The following is a 22,667-nucleotide window of genomic DNA, read 5'->3' as shown; positions in this document are numbered from 1 at the left end:
ATTTTGGACTTTTAACAGCATGTTATAAATCACTAGCCTGTACAGTTCACCTCTGTCTCGGCCAAGAATCAGTGGTTCCAGGTACCCTGCAAGATAAGCCCAGAGGTACCCAACATCAACTGCAAGCAACCCTATTCTCATATACTCAGAGAATTGAGCCATGTGGAAACATCGGAGAAGACCTAAATTGTGACACCATATTCTGTGATGGTCTTGTCATACACTGGACTGGATACAACTCTGATTAGCTGAAGAGATCATTAAAAGGCTAGGAAGAAGTCATTGGATTCTGAAGCAATAAGGATAAAATGAAACAGAAAGCAATAGTGTCTTAGGTTGGTTTTTGTAGAATCAGATGGTAAGATAAGAAATTTGGATATTAGTGTTTATTTGGGAGGTGATGCTAGTATACCTCTGTAGGGGAGGGTGGATGTGAGATAAGGAACAGAAGGAAGACAGAAAAAGTTATTGTATTGCCACTGTGGCCAAGAGGTGCACAATCCCATTGGATAATTCTGGGATAGAGTATACAACATACCATGGATTCATCCTAACCAATGGCAAGGAAACTGGGGTTTGTAGCTACCTTCTCTGATCTGGGCTGCTCCTCTAGGTGGAAATGGATGATGTAAACTCCCTAGCATTTGTCATCTGCCATATATGTGAACCAAGGGGACTCCAGCATCCAGAGGAAGCCCTCAGGCACAGAGTTCGAGATAATTGCCATCAGAAGCCACCTTCAGGTCAGCATGCACAAAAATTGTGAATTCCAAAGGGATATGGACAGAACACCTACAGTTTCTGCTACAGGAAGTGATACAACAACAACGATGATAATCATGATGGTATTACTAGAGACATCATTTATTGAGTAATTTAATTCTTATTTGTTGAACACTCTATGCCAGGTTGAGGGGTGGCAGATATATATCTTATCACCGCACTCCTGCAGCCTATACATTATTCTCGTCTTCAGTTTATATATGAGCACATAAGGTTGAGCAAGGTTAAGCGAATTCTCTGGAGTAACACATAGGGAATAGAGTTGGGATTCAAACTCTGGTTTGCCTCCAAAACCATCCCTTGGGCATCAGTGTAATCCTTATTTAACAAATTAATCATTGATATTTTTCTGACATCTATTTATTGAAGAGTTGGCAGGTGCTATTTAGATACAAATGGGATACAAAACAAAAATTGCCCCTGTTCTCAAGGAGCTCATATGTTTGTGGAAGAGAAAGACAGGAAAACGTAGTGACGTAAGGGCTATAATAGAAGTATGCTGCGGCTATCACATAGAATCAAGAAAGGGAACATCAGTTGTTGCTGCATAACAAATTAATGTCATAACTAATGTCATAGTAACTTAAAACAATAAGCATGCATTATTGCTCATGAGTCTATGGTTGAGTTAATGAGTTCTGATCTAGGTCAGGTTTGGCTGAGCTTGGCAGGGTTCTTTGCTCCATCTGCAGTCAGCTGACAGGTTGGCTGAGGGCTGGATAGTCTAAAATGACTTTGCTCACGTAGCTCGTAATTGATTGGATGAAGCTGGGTCAAATCAGTTCTCCAGCAGGTGAGCCTGGGCTTATTCACATGGTGACTGAGGAAGGTTGAAGAGAGTGTGCAAGGCTTCTTGAGGCCTAGGCTCAGAACAATCACTTCTCCTGCCTTATATGGGCCAGAGAAACTCACAAGGTTATATGGAAATAGACTCTCTACCTCTCGGTAAGGGGAGCTTCAAGGTCACCTTTCAAAAGGGCATTGACACAAAAAGAGGAGGATCTAGATTACAATCTCCCAAGAACAGAAACATCTAGATTAAAGTTCATAGATGACTAGGTGTTCTCCAGCCAGATGAAGCAGGAAGCTGATGTAAGGCAAGGAGGATAGTATATGTTCAAAGAGACAGAAACATGATGTCCCATAATGCTGTCCGGTGACTTGGGAATGAAGTCATATGGCAGTAAAGGAAAGAGAAGAGTCAAGCACCATGAGAGAGAGCAAGATTAAGGAACACAAGTTGTGTAAAAATGTACCAGAATTCAGGAAAATAAAAGCTACCGTGTTTCCCCGAAAATAAGACCCAGCCAGACCATCAGCTCTAATGCATCTTTGGGAGCAAAAATTGATATGACTCGATATTATATTATATTATTATATTATATTATATTGTATTATATTATATTATATTATATTATATTATATTATATTATAGACCTGGTCTTATATAAGACCCTGTCTTATATTATATTAAAATAAGACCGAGTTTTATATTAATTTTTGCTCCAAAAGATGCATTAGAGCTGATGGTCTGGCTAGTTCTTATTTTCAGGGAAACACGGTAACTTGCAGGCAGAATAATGTTTATGAAAAAGTGATAAGCAAATTGGAAGATGAACAAAGGTCAATGAATGGATGGTTGAGGGGACAGATTGCTGTAACAATATTGTTAACAAAATTATAAGAGTTTCTCTTGTGACAGGATTTGTATTTATTTCAAAAGGAAAGGAAGTAGGAAGGGAGGATGCAAATACCTTCATGGTGTTTAGAGAAGAATGTGAGGTTGAGAGTAGGCCTAAATGCAAGAACTTTTCAGCCTATGACTGTGTTGGTGGCTTCAAGACGGTAATGCAGTGATGCAGATTACGTAATAGAATTTCTTTCTGTGATGCACCTTCCATAAGTGTGCTAAGCATAGTGAGTGGGTCTTTGAGGAAACTAATGAAGGATTTTTGGATCATTATCTCAACCTGAAATTCCAAGGCTCTGGACTCTCATGAGGCCTACTTTCTGGGGCACATTTCTGTGAGCCAGTTGGACCCCATTGACATTAGGGACATATTTATATAGAGATCTGTGCATCTGTGTTTCCATTGGGACGTGTGTGTGTGAAATGGTAACTTTCAGTTCATGGGTTTCTTCACTCTAAGACTGAATTGTGTACATTAAATAGAAGCCTTATTCTGTAGTTTTTCTAAGTAATTTTTATTGTTCTCCAGGGCCCGTTGTTTTGACTGTGGAGCTCTCCCAAGTCACCAGGTACAGCAAATTTATTGTGAGGCTTAAACAAATGTTAGCACCTCCAGCTCCTTGGAGGCAGGATGGGAATTTGACTGTGGAAATACATGCTGGCAAGATCCATGAATGATGAACCCGGGCCAAAATACACACGCTTGTTGGCTTGAGGAATGCATTACATTCATTCTTCTCTACCAAAAATGTTTGTGATTCTTTGCTTACTGATTTTAAAAAGTGAGATAGAGATATTTTTTAAAGAGGTGAAATAAACAGAAAATAACATAACTAAAGGTAAATAAACAGCTAAAGCTGAGAGCAAAGATACGAAATCCAGTGAACACTCGCTGAGAACATAATAATTGATCGGTTAATTAATTTTTCCTTGGGGAGCAGGGTGTCTTTCTGTTCCATTTACCCATCTACCCTCCAGAGGTAACCACTAGCCTAAGTTTGAGTCAATTTCTTGCTTTAAAAAAAGGACCAAACATGAATATATCTCTATGTTATTAACTTTTGCTTCCTTTTGAGCTTTATAATAACGATCTCATACTCATATAGTCTACATATTTGCTCATCTCCTTGAACATTTGTGTTTAAGATTCACCTATGTTGTTACATGTAGCTGTAGTTCATTTTCACAGCTAAATAATATTACATTGTGTGAATATATCACAATTGATTCACTCTCCTGTGGATTGATATTTCGAGTGTTTGCATTTTCTGCTATTATGAAAACAATCATTTTTATATCTATTTCCTGGTGCGTGTACAAGAGTTTTTCAGGGCTTAGAAGTGGATTGCGAGGATATAAGATACATAGATGAGCAATCATCCCAGTTTGCCCGGAACTGAGGGGATTCTCAGGACACAAGACATTCAGTGCTAAAACCAGGACCAACTGGTAGGAGCGGTCACCTTATATATGTATGTGTTCAACTTTACAACACACTACTCAACTCTTTCCCAAACACATAGTAGCAGTTTACACTCCCAACCGGCAGTAAATGAGAATTCCCTTTGAGAGCCATTCTCCCCATGTTTGGTGTTCTACGTAAATATTTTAATTTTTTCCACTCAATTGAGTGTGAAATGGTACCTTACTGTGATTTGAGTTCCCTGGTTACTAATGAGGTTCAGTATCTTTTCATGTTTTGTTCTCCATTTGTGTTTTCTCATCTGTGAAATGCCTTCTACAGCTTTTTTCATTTTTCTGGTAGGTTGTTCCGTCAGGCACACCTTATGCAGCTCTTTGTATTCTCTTGGCTTCACGAGCACCTAGAACAGGGTTTGTCAACTGTAGCACTAATGATGTTTTGGACTGAATAATTCTTGTTATGGGAGACTGGCCTGTGCATTAGAGTATGTTTAGCATTGTCTGTGGTCTCTACCCACTAGATGCCAATAGCTCTTTCAGTTGTGACAACAACCACAAAAATATCTCGCGACATAAAAATATCTCTAGTCAAATGTTGCCCTGGGGTATAAAATTGTACCTGGTTGAGAACTGCGGGCCCAGATCCTTAGCAGCTTGCTCCTGTGGGAGAGAGAAGGAAGAAAGCAGAAGCATTCCCTCTCCATTTTCCTCTCTGATGGCCTATTCCAAGGCATATGTCCCTGTACAGCATGTTTAGAGGTGTCCCATGTCATTTAGCAGATGCATTTGCTGGGCTACTGGCTGTGTTTCTTTGTAGTTTATGGTAATGCAATGGCCAGGACAGTAAAATATCACCTGTCTTGCTTCCTATCCTTCCTTGCCTCGTTTCCGTTTTTGTTCTCTCCTACCTTGGGACTGCATATTCCAATTATAGCGTTGGCACTTCATGTTTGTCTCCAGGTCAGTTTCCTAGGGAAACTGAGCTAAAACAAATGGCTATAGAAAGGATACCTTGTGGATTTTGGAATTGGTTTACTAACCTGTCTGAAAGCCATAGCAACCACATTTTTTTGTGGTAAATTGGAATGAAATTTACCTGGTTTTGCAGCAGCGGCATCACAATTATTTAAGCTTTGACCTGTAGTAAATTGGGATAAGACTAGGAGGAGGGAAAAGTGTTAGGATATCTAGTAGCTACAGCGCGCAGTGATTATTAGAGCAATGATGATTATATGGATTTTGGAGTAGGGTGACTATTTTTGATCCGAAAAAAGAAATGTCAGGCTGAGGGTAGTTAATTGCCAATTTAAGGCATGCTCTGAAAGCCAGAGGGCACCTATGGCAGCTTTTTCTTAATTGAAGGTAACATTGGTTTACAAAACTACGTAAGTTTAAGGTGTACACATTATAATTCGACATTCATATATACTGCATCATGTTCAACACCGAAAGTCTAGTTTCCATCCATCACCATACTCCATGGCAGCTGCAGAGGAGACTTATCTCTAGTCACTGCAGTGCAGACTGTTATGAAATCCAGTCGCAGGATGTAACCTCAAGGTTGACAGAGTTGCAAAGGAGACTACACAGCTTTGTAGGTTGTCCTGTTTCAAACTCAGGGCCCTGCCAGAGATGCCAGATCTAGGTTAAGTTCATTGGGGTGAATGAGACTGAGCATCTTGAACTCCTAAATTCCCCTTAACCATCTTGGAAGACAAGAGCAATCCCTTCTCTTGACTGAAGAACAGCCTCCCTCACCCAATGACTGTGCAAGGATCTCACCTGAAGCTGGTACCGAATAAGATGATTCTCATTCTCCTTAAGATCTTTTCTGCTACTCTTAATTGCTCTAAAGTGATAACTAGAGTATATTCTCAGCAGAAGAAGTATCAGCCCTTATCCAGGAAGAAATAGCTTACCCACTGAAAAACTGAAGTACCTGGCTAATATGTGCCATGAGAACCAAGGACGCCATGTGGAAGAGGACTTTAGTTGTATGTCGGGGAGGGTGAAAAATAATAAAGCTAGATCGGGATGATTTGCTAATATGGGGGCATTCACTCATAACTCAAGATTCAGTCATTTGTCAAGGACACTTGAAGCTGGTCCTGATAGTATTTTTAGGATGATTCTTTGAAGCCTGTATCCTCTGATTGCCTAGAGCAGGGGTGTCCAAACTTTTTTCAACAGTTTTCAGTAAGGGCCATATGCAATAAAATACACAAACGGCCAGGCCACTCACTCGAGGTGAAGTACGTATCACCTCACCTGGTTTATTTAAGTAAACTAAATACATTTTTGGAATTTGCTGCAGGCCAATTAAAAATGGATTGCGGGCCGCAGTTGGCCCGCGGGCCGCAGTTTGGACACTCCTGGCCTAGAGCAAATGAAGAGGAAATTCCACAACTTCTTTGACACAGTTTTGATAAAGAGCCAGATAGCTCAGGGAAGAGGGATGTTAGAATGGATGTTAAGATGGTTTAGGTACAATCTGAGAACCTACCACTTGAGTATGTTCCTGACTGACTAAGACGGCACAGACCACACAACCCTTTCCCACGGACAGTAAGGTGTTCTCTGGAGAGGGGTGCTGACACCTTTGAAAAATGGTCATCTATGGACTTGGTTGATGTTTGGAGAAGCTGTCTAGGAGCTGAGCCTCCTGGTGTCGCTGGGGTGATGGGACCCAGGGCCACAGAGATTGAGCACCAGCACTAACTGAGTGGCAAGGTGGACTTAACTACCATAATCGATAGCGAAATTAAAGTGCCAGTCAGGGTGTCTTGAACCACAGGGATCCGACAATGGCTAAGAGAGCTTAGAAATCTTTGTGACACAAATAATTAGACAGCTGACTGAGATGCTGCACAATTTGGTTAATCAGGAACAAAATGCAAGAGAATATGAACCGTGGAATATCATGGTCTCTTACCAAGTTTCTACATCTAAATCAGTTCACAGATGGCAACAGAATTGTGACAGCTTATGCTCGTCTTTATTCCATTTTTAATTATTTTCACATTTTATACATTGTTATTGTATAATTATCAGCTAATTATAATACACGAAGTAGAATGGGTGTAGAAACCATTTTGTTATCTTGTCAGCTTTCATTCTTGGTGCTGTTTCTCCCTGTGTGGTAGGTAATATTTCATTATATGGGTGGGAATTCTTTGGGCCTAAATTGGGAATGTTTCCTTTGGAGAGTATTGCTTTACTTCCTGTAAGAGTCAGAGACAACTTTCCCCCTGTTTCAAAGTTCCATTCTAGGTTCTGTCTCTCAGGCTTAACTGTCCTGCCCTGCTCTGCGAAAGGCCTAAGGCTTGGTCTCCTTGATCCGTGTCATTACTGCCATGTTCCATTAGGTCTATCCTGCTCTTTTCGTTAGTTTATTGCCTACATGGGTTTTCTGGTTTCGTTTTCTGTCATTTATTTTGGTGGGGCAGGGGGTGATCAGGTATTTCCGTTACTATCTAGTGAGCCAAATTTATCATTTAAAAAATGTCTCCAGGGTGTATTTGTATTTTAGCATAAGGAAACTTCAGATTATCTAGACTGCATACTTCCAATGAGAAGGAACTTTGGCTCCCTACTAACATCTTGGGCAGCATGAAAATTACTAAATGCAGTGCACCAATCATAATGGAATTGGGTTCGGCCCAGGAAATATTTAATTGAACAGTTCAGAAGGACTGTTTTTCTCATTGTCAAATATCTTGCTCATATGGTTAGTAGATGTTGATTAGAAGACTGGGCCTGTAGGCGTATATCTTGAGTGAAGTTTCTCTAGTCAGAAGAAGCAAGCTCAGCTGGCTCTGCTCTCCGTGCATTCCTTCATATACATTTAACACAGAAATGCAACATATGCCCAGCTGTCCCTCTTATTTCAGCTATTTCTTGAAAACAGGCTCATATGTGGTAGTTTCTAGAAAGATTTCCACATATTTCATAGTTTCACATGCAAAAGGACAACTTCTTAACTGTCCAGAACACTCTCATCTTTGGAATTGCCAAATCTCTGTACTCTCAATGCGAGAAAGGTGAATGAACTTGACTGACAAGTCATACAGTAAAGCCGTCATGCCCACAGAGACCAGGCAGTATAAGAAACAGTAGGTGGGTGGGAACTGTGCAAACAGGGGAAGCTGTGCCTTTCTAAATGCAGTGGCCTAAGAATAAGTGAATGAACTAATCAGAAACAGTTTTGGAGACAAAGAGGAAAAACTGAGGGTTGCTAGATGGGCGGGAGAGGTGGGGGGGGGAGGGTGAGGGGATTGGAGGGCAGTCGGTGACCACAGGATGGCCACGGGTTTGAAAATTAATCTGGGGAACGTAATTTGGTGGTTACCAGAGGGTAAGGGGGTTGGGGGGTGGGGGATGAGGGTGAGGGGGATCAAATGTATGGTGATGGAAGGGGAGCTGACTCTGGGTGGTGAACACACAGTGTGATTTATGGATGATGTGATACAGAATTGCACACCTGAAATCTATGTAATTTTACTAACAATTGTCACCCCAATAAATTTTAAAATAAATAAATAAATACATACATAAATAATAATAAATAAATAAATGCAGTGGCCCTTTCTTAACTTCAATCTGTTGTTACTGCTTTCTGGGAATATGACTCAGATCTACTACATATTCTAATTTTTAAAGAAAAGCTTGAAAGCTAGAGTTTTCTGATATTAGATCTGCCAGTTTTTGAACATTGATTTATTAAAAACAAACAAAAATGTGCAAACAACAAAGAACCTGATTGTGTAGGGAATCAAAACACATTTTTAGGAAACCGACAAACTACATCTAGCCTGCAGACAAGTTTAAATAAACACCACCTAGCTTGAGATTAATGAGTTTCAAAAAGTAAATCCTATCTGCATGGTAATTTGATTATTTTGTATCAAAGAACATAACTTTTATATCTTATTTATTGTTACTTTTGCTTGTTGGATTTTTTTGCTGGGGATTTTTCCCCCCCTAATAAAACTTAAAAGCCTAGTGGATACTGTATGAACTACAGCTACACACCGAGCAAAGATCCTGTGTGTGGGCAACATGGAAACAATTCGGACTCTTAGCAGAACTACACTGTGACCCAGCATAGAGGGGGACCCAGCCTGCTCCCCCCCGCCCCCCAGGTTTATATCCAAGGAAAACTAGTGCATCACAGATCTGTTCCTAATAGTCCAAAACTGGAAACATGCAAAATGTTCAACAACAGAAGAATGATAAATAAATCTTGGTTTATCCATTCAGTGGAATATTGTGCAACAATGAAAAGAACACACTATTGATACGACAACATGGATGAATCTCACAGACATTATGTTGAGCAAAAGAAACCAGACACACACACAAGAAGGGTTTGTGATCCCATTTATAAGGAGTTCAAGATCAGGCAAAACTAATCTGTGATGAGAGAACTCAAAAAACTAGTTTATGGTGATAATACTCTAGAGGGTACACGGTAGCTTTCTAGGGTGCTGGTAACGGTCTGTGTCATGAGCCAGCAGGTGGTTTCAGGGTTGCAAACAGTTGAGATTTCTGCATTCTATATGCAATCAATAAATAAGTAACTAAATGGGCAGCAGTGGTTGGTACAGTGAGTTATCAGTCTGCTTTTGCAGCTCAGGGATTACCTCTAAGTAATTTGAAGGAGGTTTTTCAAGTATCCCTGTACACCCCAGGTGTAAGAGAACTGGATGCTTGAAGGTCAGTTCTTCCCATTCCTCTCCAACATGGGATGTCTCCATGGCAAACACACATGTGTATAGAGATGAAGGCATTCTGCTTCCCCATGTGACACGATAGTCCAGTTTTTCCAAGTCTTCCACATTCCCCATATATGAAACAGGAGTTCTTTTAGCCAATAGGAATTTAGAGTTTTCTGTGAAACCTTGAAGTGGTAGTGCTTTAGGGAGCATTGCTGTGTACACTGATCCCCTACCTTTCCTTGTTCTGCTCATTAAAAAAAAAAAAAAAAAATTATAGCACAGGAACCATTCTTCCTTCACTCACAAGTTTAGTATTTCTTTAAAATTCCCTAAGGAATAGACTTAAGGGAGGAAAACTGCACCCCCGTCTGTTTCTCTGCTACTAGAAATTTGTGTTACCATGCAGATTGTTTCTTTTGCCCCAGGGTAAGTGCAGCCCTGACAGGAAACAGTTGAGAAGGACCTAAAAGAGCTCCCAGCCTATTTTATTTGGAATGTGTTCTTTTGGGCAGAAAGTGGGCCAAGGAGAGTGTGTCTGCAATGGAGACCAAAGGAGTCGCTGAAGAAGTGGCAGCAGCACCCCCCTGGAAGGGCTTCTGATGATACAATCACTACTGTGTATTCCAAACATATGTGTAGGTAGTAGTTGCTGAGCACAGCTTATTGTTTCCACGGCATGAAATGCAAGAGCCTGAGATCTGAAGTACAGGGGATGCAGAGAAGGGTACTGCGTCATCACAGCCCGCCGCTGACACTCTCGTTTGCCTTCCTAAATGCTTTGTTCCTCATTGAAAGTTTCAGTTAGGTCTACACACGATCCTCAAAACATAAAACCACTCAGAATCTTTATAAAGCACTTACCATGCTTATCTAACATAAGAAAGATAGGGGAAAATGAGAAACTGGTTTTTGTGTCGACTTCCCGTTCTTTTTGTATGTTGTTTGTTTTGTTTTGTTTTTAAGACAGTAAGCTTCATGGGAAATTTGGCAATTTGTTCATGAAATTTTCATTTGTTAAAACCAAACGTACCTGACTTGGAAGTCAGGTAACCTCAATCGTTTTTAGCTGCATCCCTTCCAGGCTGCAGTGCAGTCTTGAGCGCACTTCTTAACCTATTTGAGCACTGAGTGAAGCAAAGGGAAAACACCTTGTTTATCTATTCCATAAGGTTGATATGAAAGGAAATGAAAAGCACCCTAAGAAAGTGGAAAGTGTGAGGTGAATGGAAAATATGATCTTATTACCCTGCGGCTTAGAAAGCATAACAAATGTCATGTCTGCAAACATTCCTTGGATGAAGTTCTCTTTGATTCTTACAACTCATGTTTTCATTTTTATTGGAAAGGGAAGTGAGTGTCTTTAGGTGGAAGGATAACTAAAGAACAAGTATTTTAATGGGAAAAAAGGAGGAGATGTACAGTTACAATATGAAATATTGATTTTTTTTTTCTAGCTTCTCTTTCTGGCTGGCCAAATGGCCTTAACTCCATGGAGTTGTTTTTCTTTATTTCCAAAATAGGAATACCATTACCAACCACCCTGATCTACTTAAGAGGAGGGTTGTAAACATCAAAAGAAATCAGTGTGAAAAGGCTTTAAAAGTACAAAGTAAGGCAGCATGCAGCTGAGGGTTTAGACCACTTTTTCCTTCTCTGCTCAGAAAGGTTTTTAAGTAATATGTTGGTGGTTCTGAAAAGATTAATTAAACCATTTATCCCACTTGCCATACTATCTGATTTACTTTCTTTTACAAATCCAAGTAAACACAAGAAGTAGCAAACGCCTTGCATGTGTCAGTTCATCACAGTGGTCAAACAGTTCTCACATCATGTGCTGTCGTCAAGAACTTGGAGGCCCTTTACCGTCAATGTTTTATTCTATCAATGTTGGCCATAACTTGGAAAAACAAAAAATTTATTGTCCCAATTAGGATTGGTTTGAGAGTAAAAACTGTTAATATTTGTGCCAGGATAACAATAGTAAAGTAGGACTGTTCTGGGCCAAAAAATATTGTTTAGAAGCTTCTCTTTGAAGTCAAATCATAAGTAGGTCTAGTATGTTCTAAACACTAAGCTAAGTACAGAGAAAAATTTTAAAAACAAGCTAAGTGTATACCATTTTTCTAGCTTATGGACTACAATGATGCAGAAAGAATAAATGAAAAGCATTATGTTACAAAGTGTTGGATCGAGTGAGGTAGAAGTTAGGAGACTTAGACAAAACTATGGAGGCTCAGAGAACTTTGAGTTTCTGGGAAGCCTTTCTGGGAGGGGAAGATTTTCACTGGGTGGGTAAGACTGCTGCAATCTCAGTAGATTTGGAGAAAGCAGAGTTGGAGGCATTGCAGGCAAATAGAACAGCCTAGATAAATACAAAAATAGATGGCCTCGCATGCCTGTATGTAGCAGGCATAAAGAAAGGGGCTGTAAAGGAATTTTTAAAAGATAAAGGTTATGCTTTCAATAAATGTTTATTGAGCACCTATAATGTGATCGGCAGTGTTCTAAATGCTAGGGATTCAGCAGTGAACCAAATAAAATCTTTACCCTTACGGGGTTTACATTCTAATATATTGTAAGAACTTCCCTTAAAATTTGCATCTCCTCCATATGAACTTTTAGATGGCAAGAAGTCTTTTGAAAAGAAAACCTATGTTACTTGAACAGAAGACAACAGAATGATTCAGCTCATTTTGTGTTAAAGTAAATAATAAGAGAACCCCAGCAGTTGAGCTAACTGATCTTCCTAAACCAAAATCTGAGAAATGAGGATGGGTTTGTCAAGTATCCATCCACTCATTCAACAAACATTTGTTAAGAACCTACTAGGTACGTGGCACTGTGCTATGAGCTACGGATGCCACAATGAGAAACATGGGGAAAGCCCCCTGCCTCTGAGGAGACATTAATCTAATAAAATTGAGTCTCCCAAGATTATATATTCCAAGCCAAAGAAATGACTAGTTTTAAAACAATAAAAGTTCTTCAAGCATTTCTTTATATATTCCCTTTATTCATATAGAGCTAAGAGGGGGAAGCAGTTATTTGCTTTTCTCTATAATACAAATTCCTTGCTCTGATTATTTCTGTGTGTGCCCAAGTTGCTGCTTCTGCAAATTTAATAGATGCCTCTGGCAACTGGGAATCCTCAGCAAACAAAAAATCTCGTTCCCACATGTCTGTCACCAAGAGCATTGTTGTGCCGTGAAAAGTCTAATTTGGAATAAGTGAGGTGTTCGGTTATAATAACTGGCTGTGCGGTTATACTACCTCCGCCCCCAAATGCTTCTGCTCAGACAAGTATATTTATAACATTGTACTGCAGATTTAATATCATTGTGTGAAAGACAAATAATCCTATTACTCCCAGGGTTCTGGAGCACACAGCAAAATCACAGAAACACAGATTGTTTTACCTACGCCCAGTGATTCTGATTCAGAAAAATCTGCAGTGGTGGTCAAGAGTTTGCATTTCTAACGATTCCTAGGTGATGCCTATGTGAAAAGTCCAGAAGCTATATGTTGAGAACCACTGTGTTATACTTTAAATATGTGGCTATAATAGCAACATAAAATTGGTTGATCTGTAGATGTGTAAATTATGATATTTATGAAGGAGGCCATGGGATTCGTGTAACTGTCTATGGCTGGCTTGCCCAATATGGTGGCTATGAGCTGCATGTGGCTACTGAGCTCTTGAAATGTAGCTAGTGCTGTATATCCAAATGAAAGTATTTGGGATGTTTTACATTAATTAGAATATCTTATGCAAATCAATGTCACCTGATACTTTTATTTTTAATGTGACTCCTAGGAAATTTAAATTAATGCATGTGGCTGGTATTATATTTCTACTGGACAACACTAGTCTATGAAGCTTTTCTATGTGTGTATGCTGAGGGTTTGGGGGTTTTTGCTTTGTTTTGTTTCAGAATTTGGATTTTTTTTTTAGAATTTAAAAGTTACCAACAGAGAAAAAGTAGGTATTTTGTTTTCTTTATCAGTAAGTGATATACTTTTCAACAGTACCCTTTTTATTCAGTTTATTTTGAATAAGAGTTAACTAGATAATATCCACTAAAAGATTCCTTCAATAGATGCTTGAGAATCTCCACACCTTTACTGATGTAGCTAGTACATCAGTTTCTCTTGTTTTTTTTGTTTGTTTGTTTTTTGTTTTAGTTTCTTAGAGTTGCTAAGATATGATGTCCTTGAGATGCAAAAGCTGTAAAGGCCACTGAATTTCCCGTCTTTGAATCTGTTTGGACCCCATTTGCAATACACATAAATCTGTTGCAAATGGATTGTGTATTTAAGCTTTGGACAAAATATTTGTATAAAAATAGGACACAGAATTAATAGATATAATGAAAAGATATTTAAATTGGCTTGATTAAAATTAAGTACATGTTCATCAAAAACATTATTAAGAGAATGAAAGAAAATCACAGTGTGAGAAAGTATTTCAGTACATACATACATACATACATACATACATATATTCAACAAAGGATTTTAATCCAGAATTTATAAAGAAACCCATCAAATGAATAAAAAAAAGGGAGATAATCCAATGACAAAATGTACAAGAGACTTGAAAAGCTATTTCACAAAAGAGAATATCCCATGGCCAGTGCATGTGAAAGATGCTCAGACTCATTAATCATTAGGGAAATGCAAAATAAAGCTACAACAAGATGCCACTACACACCTACCAGAATGGCTATAATGAAAAAGATTGACAATAGCAAGTATGAATGAGGATGTGAACAATTCATAGGTTATTGGTGGGAATGAAAATTGTGTAGCCCCTTTGGAAAGCAGACTGAAACTATCTGCTAAAGCCAAATGTACACACACCCTTGACCCCGTAATTCCACGCCTAGGAATGTATATGAATATACCCAACAGTAAGGTATCATGACATGTGTTCACTAAAAGACAAGTACTAGAACATTCGTGACAGCATTCTTTCTGATAGCCCCAAACTGGAAACAACCCAAGTTTCTATCAATATTAGAATGAACTTAACAAACTGTGGTATAAACGTGCCATGGAACACTGGAAAGCAATGAGAAAGAATGTAGCATACAAAATGAATAAATCTCACAGAAGTAATGTTGTATCAAAGATACTTGACCTAAAAGTAAGCATGCTGTGTGAGTCTATACATATAAAGTTCAAAATTAAGCAGAACCAATCCCTGACAGAAAAAGTCAGGACAATTGTTTATCTATGGTGATGACTAAGGCACAGCTTGAGGGAGGCTTTTGGCACTTTCTCCTTGATCTGTACTGTGGCTTCGGGAATGTGTTCCTTTTGTGAAATTCATTAAGCTGTACCCTCTGGGCACTTTATGTTTACTTCAATACAATGTTTCCTTTAACCAAAGATATAGGAGGAAACAAAGTGAAACCCCCATGACTTCCCCCAAAAGTTACTTACCTCTTTAAAATACACACACACACACACACACACACACACACACACACACACACACACACACACACACACACCCCTATACCTGTATCCCAGAAGTTAAAACAATAGCTTGCAATTGGCTTACAGAAATTAATGAGATTTTTGAAACTATTAGTTCATTTTATTTATTTTTAAATTCCTCATTAAACACATATCACTGCAAATAAAAAATATGATAACCACTGAATTATAGAACCTTAACGTTTAATTAGTGTATTCTATATTCAATTAGATACCATGTAGCTAATAGATCTTACATGATTCAACCTATACTAAAAAACCTAAAAAAATAAAGGTCCTGATGTCAGACATGTTCTATATATGATGGGATTTGAAAAAATCTATGATTCCAAAGATGTATGACAATCATAAATTTATACAACAGTCATCCAGTTATTTGCATTAGATTAAAATGATAAATTATATAGAGGCATTACTTTAGAAAATATAATTTATTCAATACAGCTCTGTCAAAACCCTTCATGAGTGTACTGATGTATTCTTCAGTGAGAAGTTGGACTATGCGTATTTTTATAAAGTACTAATGAACTAAAAATTATATGACTCAAAACTCATTTGTTCAAATGCACTTTTTGGTTTTAGTATGTGTGTATGATTGCAATCGTGATTGTAGCAACATATAATATCCCTGCATGACAACTTTGAAATACTATATTACTGACAAGCTTCCACTAATTTAATGTCATATGGCTCTTTGAGTTAGATATGTAATTAACTGTCCTTTGGCTTTATTAATATTACACATTGGAAAGTATGCTTGTGTATGTATGTATGAGACAGAGTATGCTTGTGTATGTATGTATGAGAGAGAGACAGACTGACAGACACGGAGGGAAAGATGGAAATGGAAGGGTGAAGGAAAGATGGAAAGAGAATGGAAGTAGAGAAGAGGGAGAGAATACTAGCTAAACTAATATCTACCTTGACTTCCTCATTTTAGGGAATTAAAGTGTCAAATCAACTTTTCCTTGCCATATTGTGTTTCAGAGCATCACTTTCAGAGCTTTACAAAGAATGAGGCTTTTATACCTTTTCTGAAAAAAGAATATCAATTATCTTCACAAGTGGTCAATTATTTTCTCTCATCATAAAGGAATTCATGGGACCAGATGTTAATTCACTCAAATTGCATTGTACATAGAATAAAGTAGAAATATGTTATGATGCTGACACCTGATTTGCTGGTAAGCTGGTAAGGGAGGAACTAGCATTGCTTCTGTTAGTAAACCTTTTGCTTTTTGAGTTTGTGTGTTGTTGGGGAAAAGGGGAAGATAACTTTTTTAAAATTTTATTGAGAAATATTGGAGGACAGTGTACTTTTTAAAAATTTTATTGAAAAATATTGGGGGACAGTGTGTTTCTCCAGGGCCCATCAGCTCTTAGTTGTTGCCCTTCAATCTAGTTGCAGAGGGCGCAGCTCAGCTCCAAGTCCATTCGCCGTTTTCAATCTTTAGTTGCAGGGCACGCAGCCCACCATCCCATGTGGGAATTGAGCTGTAACCTTGTTGTTGAGATCTTGCACTCTCACCAACTGAGCCATCCAGCAGCTCCTCTCCAAAGCTCAGCAGCAGCTAGGTGTCTTCAGTCTAGTTGTGGAGGGTGCAGCTCACTGGCCCATGTGGGAATCGAACTGGCAACCCTGTTGTTCAGAGCTCCCACTAACCAACAGAGCCATCTGGCTGCCCACCCCCTACCCTTTATTTTAATGAAGAACTAATCCAGTACTTGTCTGCTAGGTTCACACAGCTGCTAACCTGGTATTGACCTATATAAAATTCATACTCTTTAAAGGATAACATCCAGTTACCCAGTTTTACAACTTTATCATTACCACACCTAAATCTTTTTAAATGTCATAATTACATATTTCCAAAGTTTTCATGTGTATTTTGTAACTATGTAAAAAAGGCATCATGAGTGTGTTAGAACCACGGTTATAATTAATTCCCCACATTTTTTATGTCTTCCCTCTAAAATAACTAAATAAATGAAATTGAGTTGGAATTCCTTTAGTATCGAATGCATTAATTTAAATCATATTATATAGAAGTTTATCCATGGAATAAAACACAGCCTAACTGCTAATTTATCATTATGAAATGTCCTTCTTTGTCTTTTATTATATCCTTTGTTTGAAAGTCTATTTTGTCTGATAAAATTATTGCTACCCCAATTTTTTTTTCCATTTATGTTTGCATGAAATATCTTTTTCCATCCCCTTTACTTTCAGTCTGTGTGTGTCGTTCGATCTGAAGTGGGTCTCTGGTGGACAGCATATTTATGAGTCTTGTGTTCTTATGCATTAAGCTATCCTATGTCTTTTAATTAGACCATTTAATCCATTTACATTTAAAGTAACATTGATAAGTACAGTTGTTGCCATTTTATTATTCATATTTATGTTTTTCCTCCCTCTTTTTCTTAAAGAAGTCCCTTTAGCATTTTGAATAATACTGGGTTGGTGGTGATGAGCTTCCCTTGCTTTTTCTTGTCTGGGAAACTCTATTTGCTTCAATTTTAAATGATAATCTTACTGGGTAGAGTAGACTTGGTTATAGGTCTTTGCTTTGCATCACTTTTAATATTTCATGCCAATCCCTTCTGGCCTGCAAAGTTTCTATTGAGAAATCAGCTGACAGAGTTATAAGAGCTCCCTTGTAGGTAACTAACTGCTTTTCTCTTGCTGCTTTTAAGATTATTTCTTTGTCTTTAACCGTTAGCATTTTAATTATGGTGTGTCATGGTGTGGGCCTCTTTGGATTCATCATGTTTGGGACTCTTGGTGCTTCCTGGACTTGTATGTCTATGTCCTTTGCCAGAATAGGGAAGTTTTCAGTCATTATTTCCTCAAATCGGTTCTCAATCCCTTGCTCTCTCTCTCCTTCTGGTGTGAATGTTGTTGTGCTTGATGTTGTCCGAGAGGTCCCCTAAATATCCTAATTTTTTTAATTATTATTTTTTCTTGCTGTTCTGATTGGGTGTTTTCTGCTACCTTATCTTCAAAATCACTGATTCAGTCCTCTGCTTTATCTCATTTGCTGTTGTATTCTAGTATATTCTTCTAGTGTATTCTTCATTTTAGATATTGTATTCTTCATTTCTGACTGGTTCATTTTTATGGTTTCTGTGTCTTGTTTTATACTTCTGTCTCTTTGTTGAAGTTCTCACTAAGTTTCTTGAGCATCTTTATAACCAGTGTTTTGAACTCTATATCTGGTAGATTGCTTGCCTCAATTTTATTTAGTTCTTTTCTGGAGTTTTCTTCTGTTCTTTCATTTGGGACATGTTTCTTTGTCTCCCCTGTTTGACTGCCTCTCTGTATCTGTTTCTATGTATTAGATAGATCTGCTACATCTCCCACTCTTGGCAGATTGGCCTTATGTAGTAGGTGTGATGTGGGGCCCAATGGCACAGTCTCCCTGATCACCTGAGCCACATGCTCCAGGAGTGTCCCTTGTGTGGGTTTTATGTGCCCTCTTGTTGTAGTTGAATTTTGATTTTTGCTGATACATCCGTGGGTGGAATTGACCCTTAGGCTGACTAGCTGTGAGAATTGGCCATGCCCACAGCATAGGAGCTGCTGATACTGCAATGTGGGATGGGACTCCAGAAGACTCTGGTGCCTCCTGAGACTACCCCTTGTGTGGTCTAGAGGCAGTGACCAGCTTTGTTGGTTCTGGAGCCTTTTTGGAGGGGCTCCTGTGCAGACCAAGGTCAGCCTTTACCTGTGGCTTGGGCTACCTGTTGGGAGCTACACAATGATCTGTGGTTGGTAGCTCCCTGTGTTGGACCTGGAGACACACGGGAAAGGCTATGCTGTGAATCTAGGCCAGCTGCCACCAGTAGTCAGCCTGGGTCAGCTCAGTAAAATGTACAGTGCACCCTGAAGCCTGCTACCACCTGCTGACTGCCCATAATGCTCAGCCGCTGAAAGAGCCTTAAGCAGTATGCAAGTTGGGTGAGGTGGGGTCCCAGGGAATCACCAGGGTGGGGCAAGTGGTGTTCACTAGATTAATGCAGATTGAGATTTGGCACCAGTACTGAGCCTGGGACCACTCACCAAATGTCATAGGGTACACCAATGCCAGCCACCACCTGCTTTGGGTCTGTGGGCCTTTGAGACTTTTTAAAGAAAGACTGTAGCTTGGGCCAAGGCCAGCTGCCTACCTCCAAAAGAGCCTCTGGCAGTCACAAATTTGTTGGGGCAGGGTTTCAGGGAGTCATCGGGTGGGGCAAATGGAGTTCACCAGGCTAATGCAGATTGTGATTTGGCCTTGTGTGTGTGTGTGTGTGTGTGTGTGTGTGTGTGTGTGTGTGTATTGCGGGGGGCTCCATACAGGAAAGATGGCACCCACCTGCTGACTGTATGGGACGATGGCTCAACACAGGGACAATAGCAGCTGTCCCTTTAGTCCTCACCCTGAAGCTACACAACTCAGTTTCTCCCTGTATGTCTCTGGTGCCTCCTGAGCTGCTGTCCCTCTGCCAGAGCCCAGGGTGAGTACCTGCAAGTGAGTAAGTCTATATGTGGGCCCTTTAAGAGGATGCCTGGGTTTCCAGCAGCTTCCATCTAACTCAATCAGTTGGAATCCCCACTGATTTTCACAGCCAGATTTTGTGGAGGCTCCTCTTCCCAGTGCGGATGCTCCAGGCTGGGGAGCCTGGTGTAGGGATTGGACTCCTTGGTCCTTAGTAGGGACCTCTACCTCCTGATTCTCAACCACCATCACGTGTGGGTGTGGGGCCAGACCATTTGGAATCTCAGCCCCATCCTACCAGTCTCAAGGTAGCTTCTTCTTTATATCCTTAGTTATAAGATTTTTCTGTTCAGCTAATCTTCAGATAGTTCTCCAGGTTGATTATTTCATAATTTAGTTGCAATTTTAATGTGGTCATTGGAGGAAGTCAGCACAGTGTTTATTGCCATCTTGACCGAACCTAGCAGCCTGGCTTTAGTAATTTTTGACATTAATGTCATGTTACATGCAGTACTGGGGAGTCAGGTCCTGTTATATGGCATTTGTATTTTACATGACAGTTTAAAAAGTATGCTCAAGAACTCTATTTGAATGAGTGATTCCTAAATATTAGTTCTCTGGCAGAATGTATAACAAGCAAAGTTATAACAAGTGCTGCATGTACCTGGGCAGTTTCAAGTGATTTCTTTATATGTGGACTTAAACTTGATTCTGTGTTGCAGTGTCAACTTTACAATCTTAGAGAAGTTTTTAGAGGGAGGGACTAGCAGTCCCATATTAAGGTAAGGCATGGTTGAGATTGTGATCACCTTTCAAATCTTTTGGAAACAAATTATTGGTTTTAAACCAAAGGTCAAAACTAATGACCCCAAATAAAGTTGCGGTACAAATAAAATATCTTAAATTGCAGACTGAATATGCGATGCTCTTCAGAGTTCTATAATAATAAACAAAATTATTTGGCTATAAAGAATATTAATGTTCACGTTATGTGCCTATACTGTGATTTCATTTTTCTTTTCCTTGTAAATGATAGAATGAGATTTGTGACCTAGTTTGTGTATCTTAATTATTAAAATTAGATGATCCTTATAACTGAGTGTGACTAGAAATCTGTAGTGTCTTAACAATTCTTTGTCCAGAGCAAGGAAAGGAGATCCATGTACAAGAACCTATTTGGAGTGGTTTTAGGAAAATAAAGTGATTTCCCATTTAAACCCTAGTAAATGCGGTCCATTCAGTCAACATGTTACTGATTGGATGTCTGGTTGAGAAAATCGTCATAAGTCCTTTTCTTTCCATAGAGTCTATGATTTTGGTGACAGAGTTGCCTAAGGCCTTTTGGAGGACTATTAACTCCAGGAACAATATATTTTCTTTACCCTCAGTCTTCCTTTCCTCACCCTCTTCTGCTATCATCTGGGTATCCTCAGTAATCAAGTGAATCCATCTTTTGGTATGGATGTTATTCAGTTTATTATAACTCTGTGAGTTTTCTCTTGCTAACGCAGTACCCCTGTTTTTGAAACATCTACGAGTGCATCTCTTCTTCAGCATGTCTGAGCATATGTTTCTGTGAGGCAGCTATAAGGTGTACACCGAGGCAGTTATTGCCCTGCCTGTATCCCCATGGCTTTCTCTAGCTATGCAGCCTCTATGTGGGGAGCAGACAGAAATGTTGAAGAACTAATACCCCTGGGAGTATCTGTCACCCAAGGATGGACTAGAGTCGATGGATAAATACTGCAGCTTCCTAGCTCCAGGGTGGATATAGGGAATAGAAGTGGGACACAATTCTGAAGCACCTTTATCCTATCTTTTAGAGGTCCCCAGCAGGATTGAGACCCAGGTGCCAACAGCAGTGACTTGCTCATTAACTCACCTTGCACTGGCATCCTTTCTTTTCCTGAATCATTTCCCTACTTCCTTTGCTTCCTGTGAGTACCTTGCAAATAAACTCTTGTGCTCAAATCCTTGTCTTAGAGGCTTCCTCCTGGGGGAACCCAACCTAAGACAACATATTTCTCTTTTCAAAAATGATATGATATGCCATACCAGCATTGTGTTTCATCGAAAGGCAGTTCTCTTTGGAAATTAGCAGTCTACAATACTGAATAGCCACCACAATGCCGCGGGGTGGGGAGGTGTTTTAGATATTGTGCTATTGTTAGCCTTCTCTCCATAGGACTGTGGCTACATTTTGATTCCTCCTCTCATGACCACAGCTCCCTTGTCTTTCTGACCAGGAGCAAAGCCAGTGACAATTTTTCTATCAACTGACCTAAATGAGTCACTTAGAAATAGGCATCTATTCATGTGATACGTTTGGGTGACTCACTGGGCCAAAGAGACAGTTTATAGAGGGTGGAGTTAGGTGTGCTTTTTCAAAGATCTGGAATAGAACATCTTGTGCTCAAAAAAGAATTCTACCTGTGAGCATCTGTATACAAAGGTCCCTGTAAGCTCTTAATGCCCACAGGCCAGTTTGGCAATCACGTAACCACGGAAATAGCTTAGAAGCTCAGATATGTTATATTCATTTCTATATATAGCTATAAATATACACATATATGTGTTTACAAATGAATGGCACAGGAATATCCAAGAGAGATTTGACGGTTAAACTATTCTTCTCACCCTAAATTGCAATGTACTTCAAACCCCAAAGTTACAGTTATGGGATACAAGGAATCAAAAAGTCATTTTGGATGAAGACTTATAATCCGAATAATCCATTTTTCTAGTCCAAGTTACCAAAGATAGCTTTCTCCAAGCTAATTTGCAGGATGTTTCTTGCTTATCGGAAGTTTCACTGCTGGGATCCAAATCATGAAATGGTTGAAGCATGAAAACTGGGGAAAGGAGTAATTGTTAGTTTGGTGAAGTTGCAGGGGAAGTTAGGGAACCCAAGAGAGAGTTAACTGCTAGATATAGACACAAAGGGAGGACAGGGCTAAAGAAGGAGAAACAATTAAGGGTCTATTTGAAATCAATTGACTGTCCATCTGCTATTGAACTTCATCGTAACCCTGACTACAGGTAATTGGTATTTGGCTGAATAGACGCTTAGGCTTT

General features: G+C 39.3%; 1 protein-coding gene across 4 annotated transcripts in view; it reads left to right on the top strand.

Annotated features, from left to right (window-relative positions):
• Window positions 1-22,667, top strand: part of PAK5 (p21 (RAC1) activated kinase 5) — a 283,597-nt gene that overhangs the window by 110,863 nt on the left and 150,067 nt on the right. The window contains exon 1 of one of the 4 annotated variants that reach the window (XM_033095505.1): window positions 3,003-3,042. The exons of the other annotated variants lie outside the window; for them this stretch is intronic. The gene's annotated coding sequence lies outside the window, so the exon portion shown is untranslated. Of the gene's footprint in view, window positions 1-3,002; window positions 3,043-22,667 lie in introns of those variants that run through there. 4 annotated transcript variants of the gene reach the window in all.

This window comes from Rhinolophus ferrumequinum, chromosome 23 (assembly GCF_004115265.2).
Source record: "Rhinolophus ferrumequinum isolate MPI-CBG mRhiFer1 chromosome 23, mRhiFer1_v1.p, whole genome shotgun sequence".
NCBI classification, from domain to species: domain Eukaryota; kingdom Metazoa; phylum Chordata; class Mammalia; order Chiroptera; family Rhinolophidae; genus Rhinolophus; species Rhinolophus ferrumequinum.
Note: the sequence above shows the minus strand (reverse complement) of the source record. Positions and strands in the feature narration are given on the sequence as shown.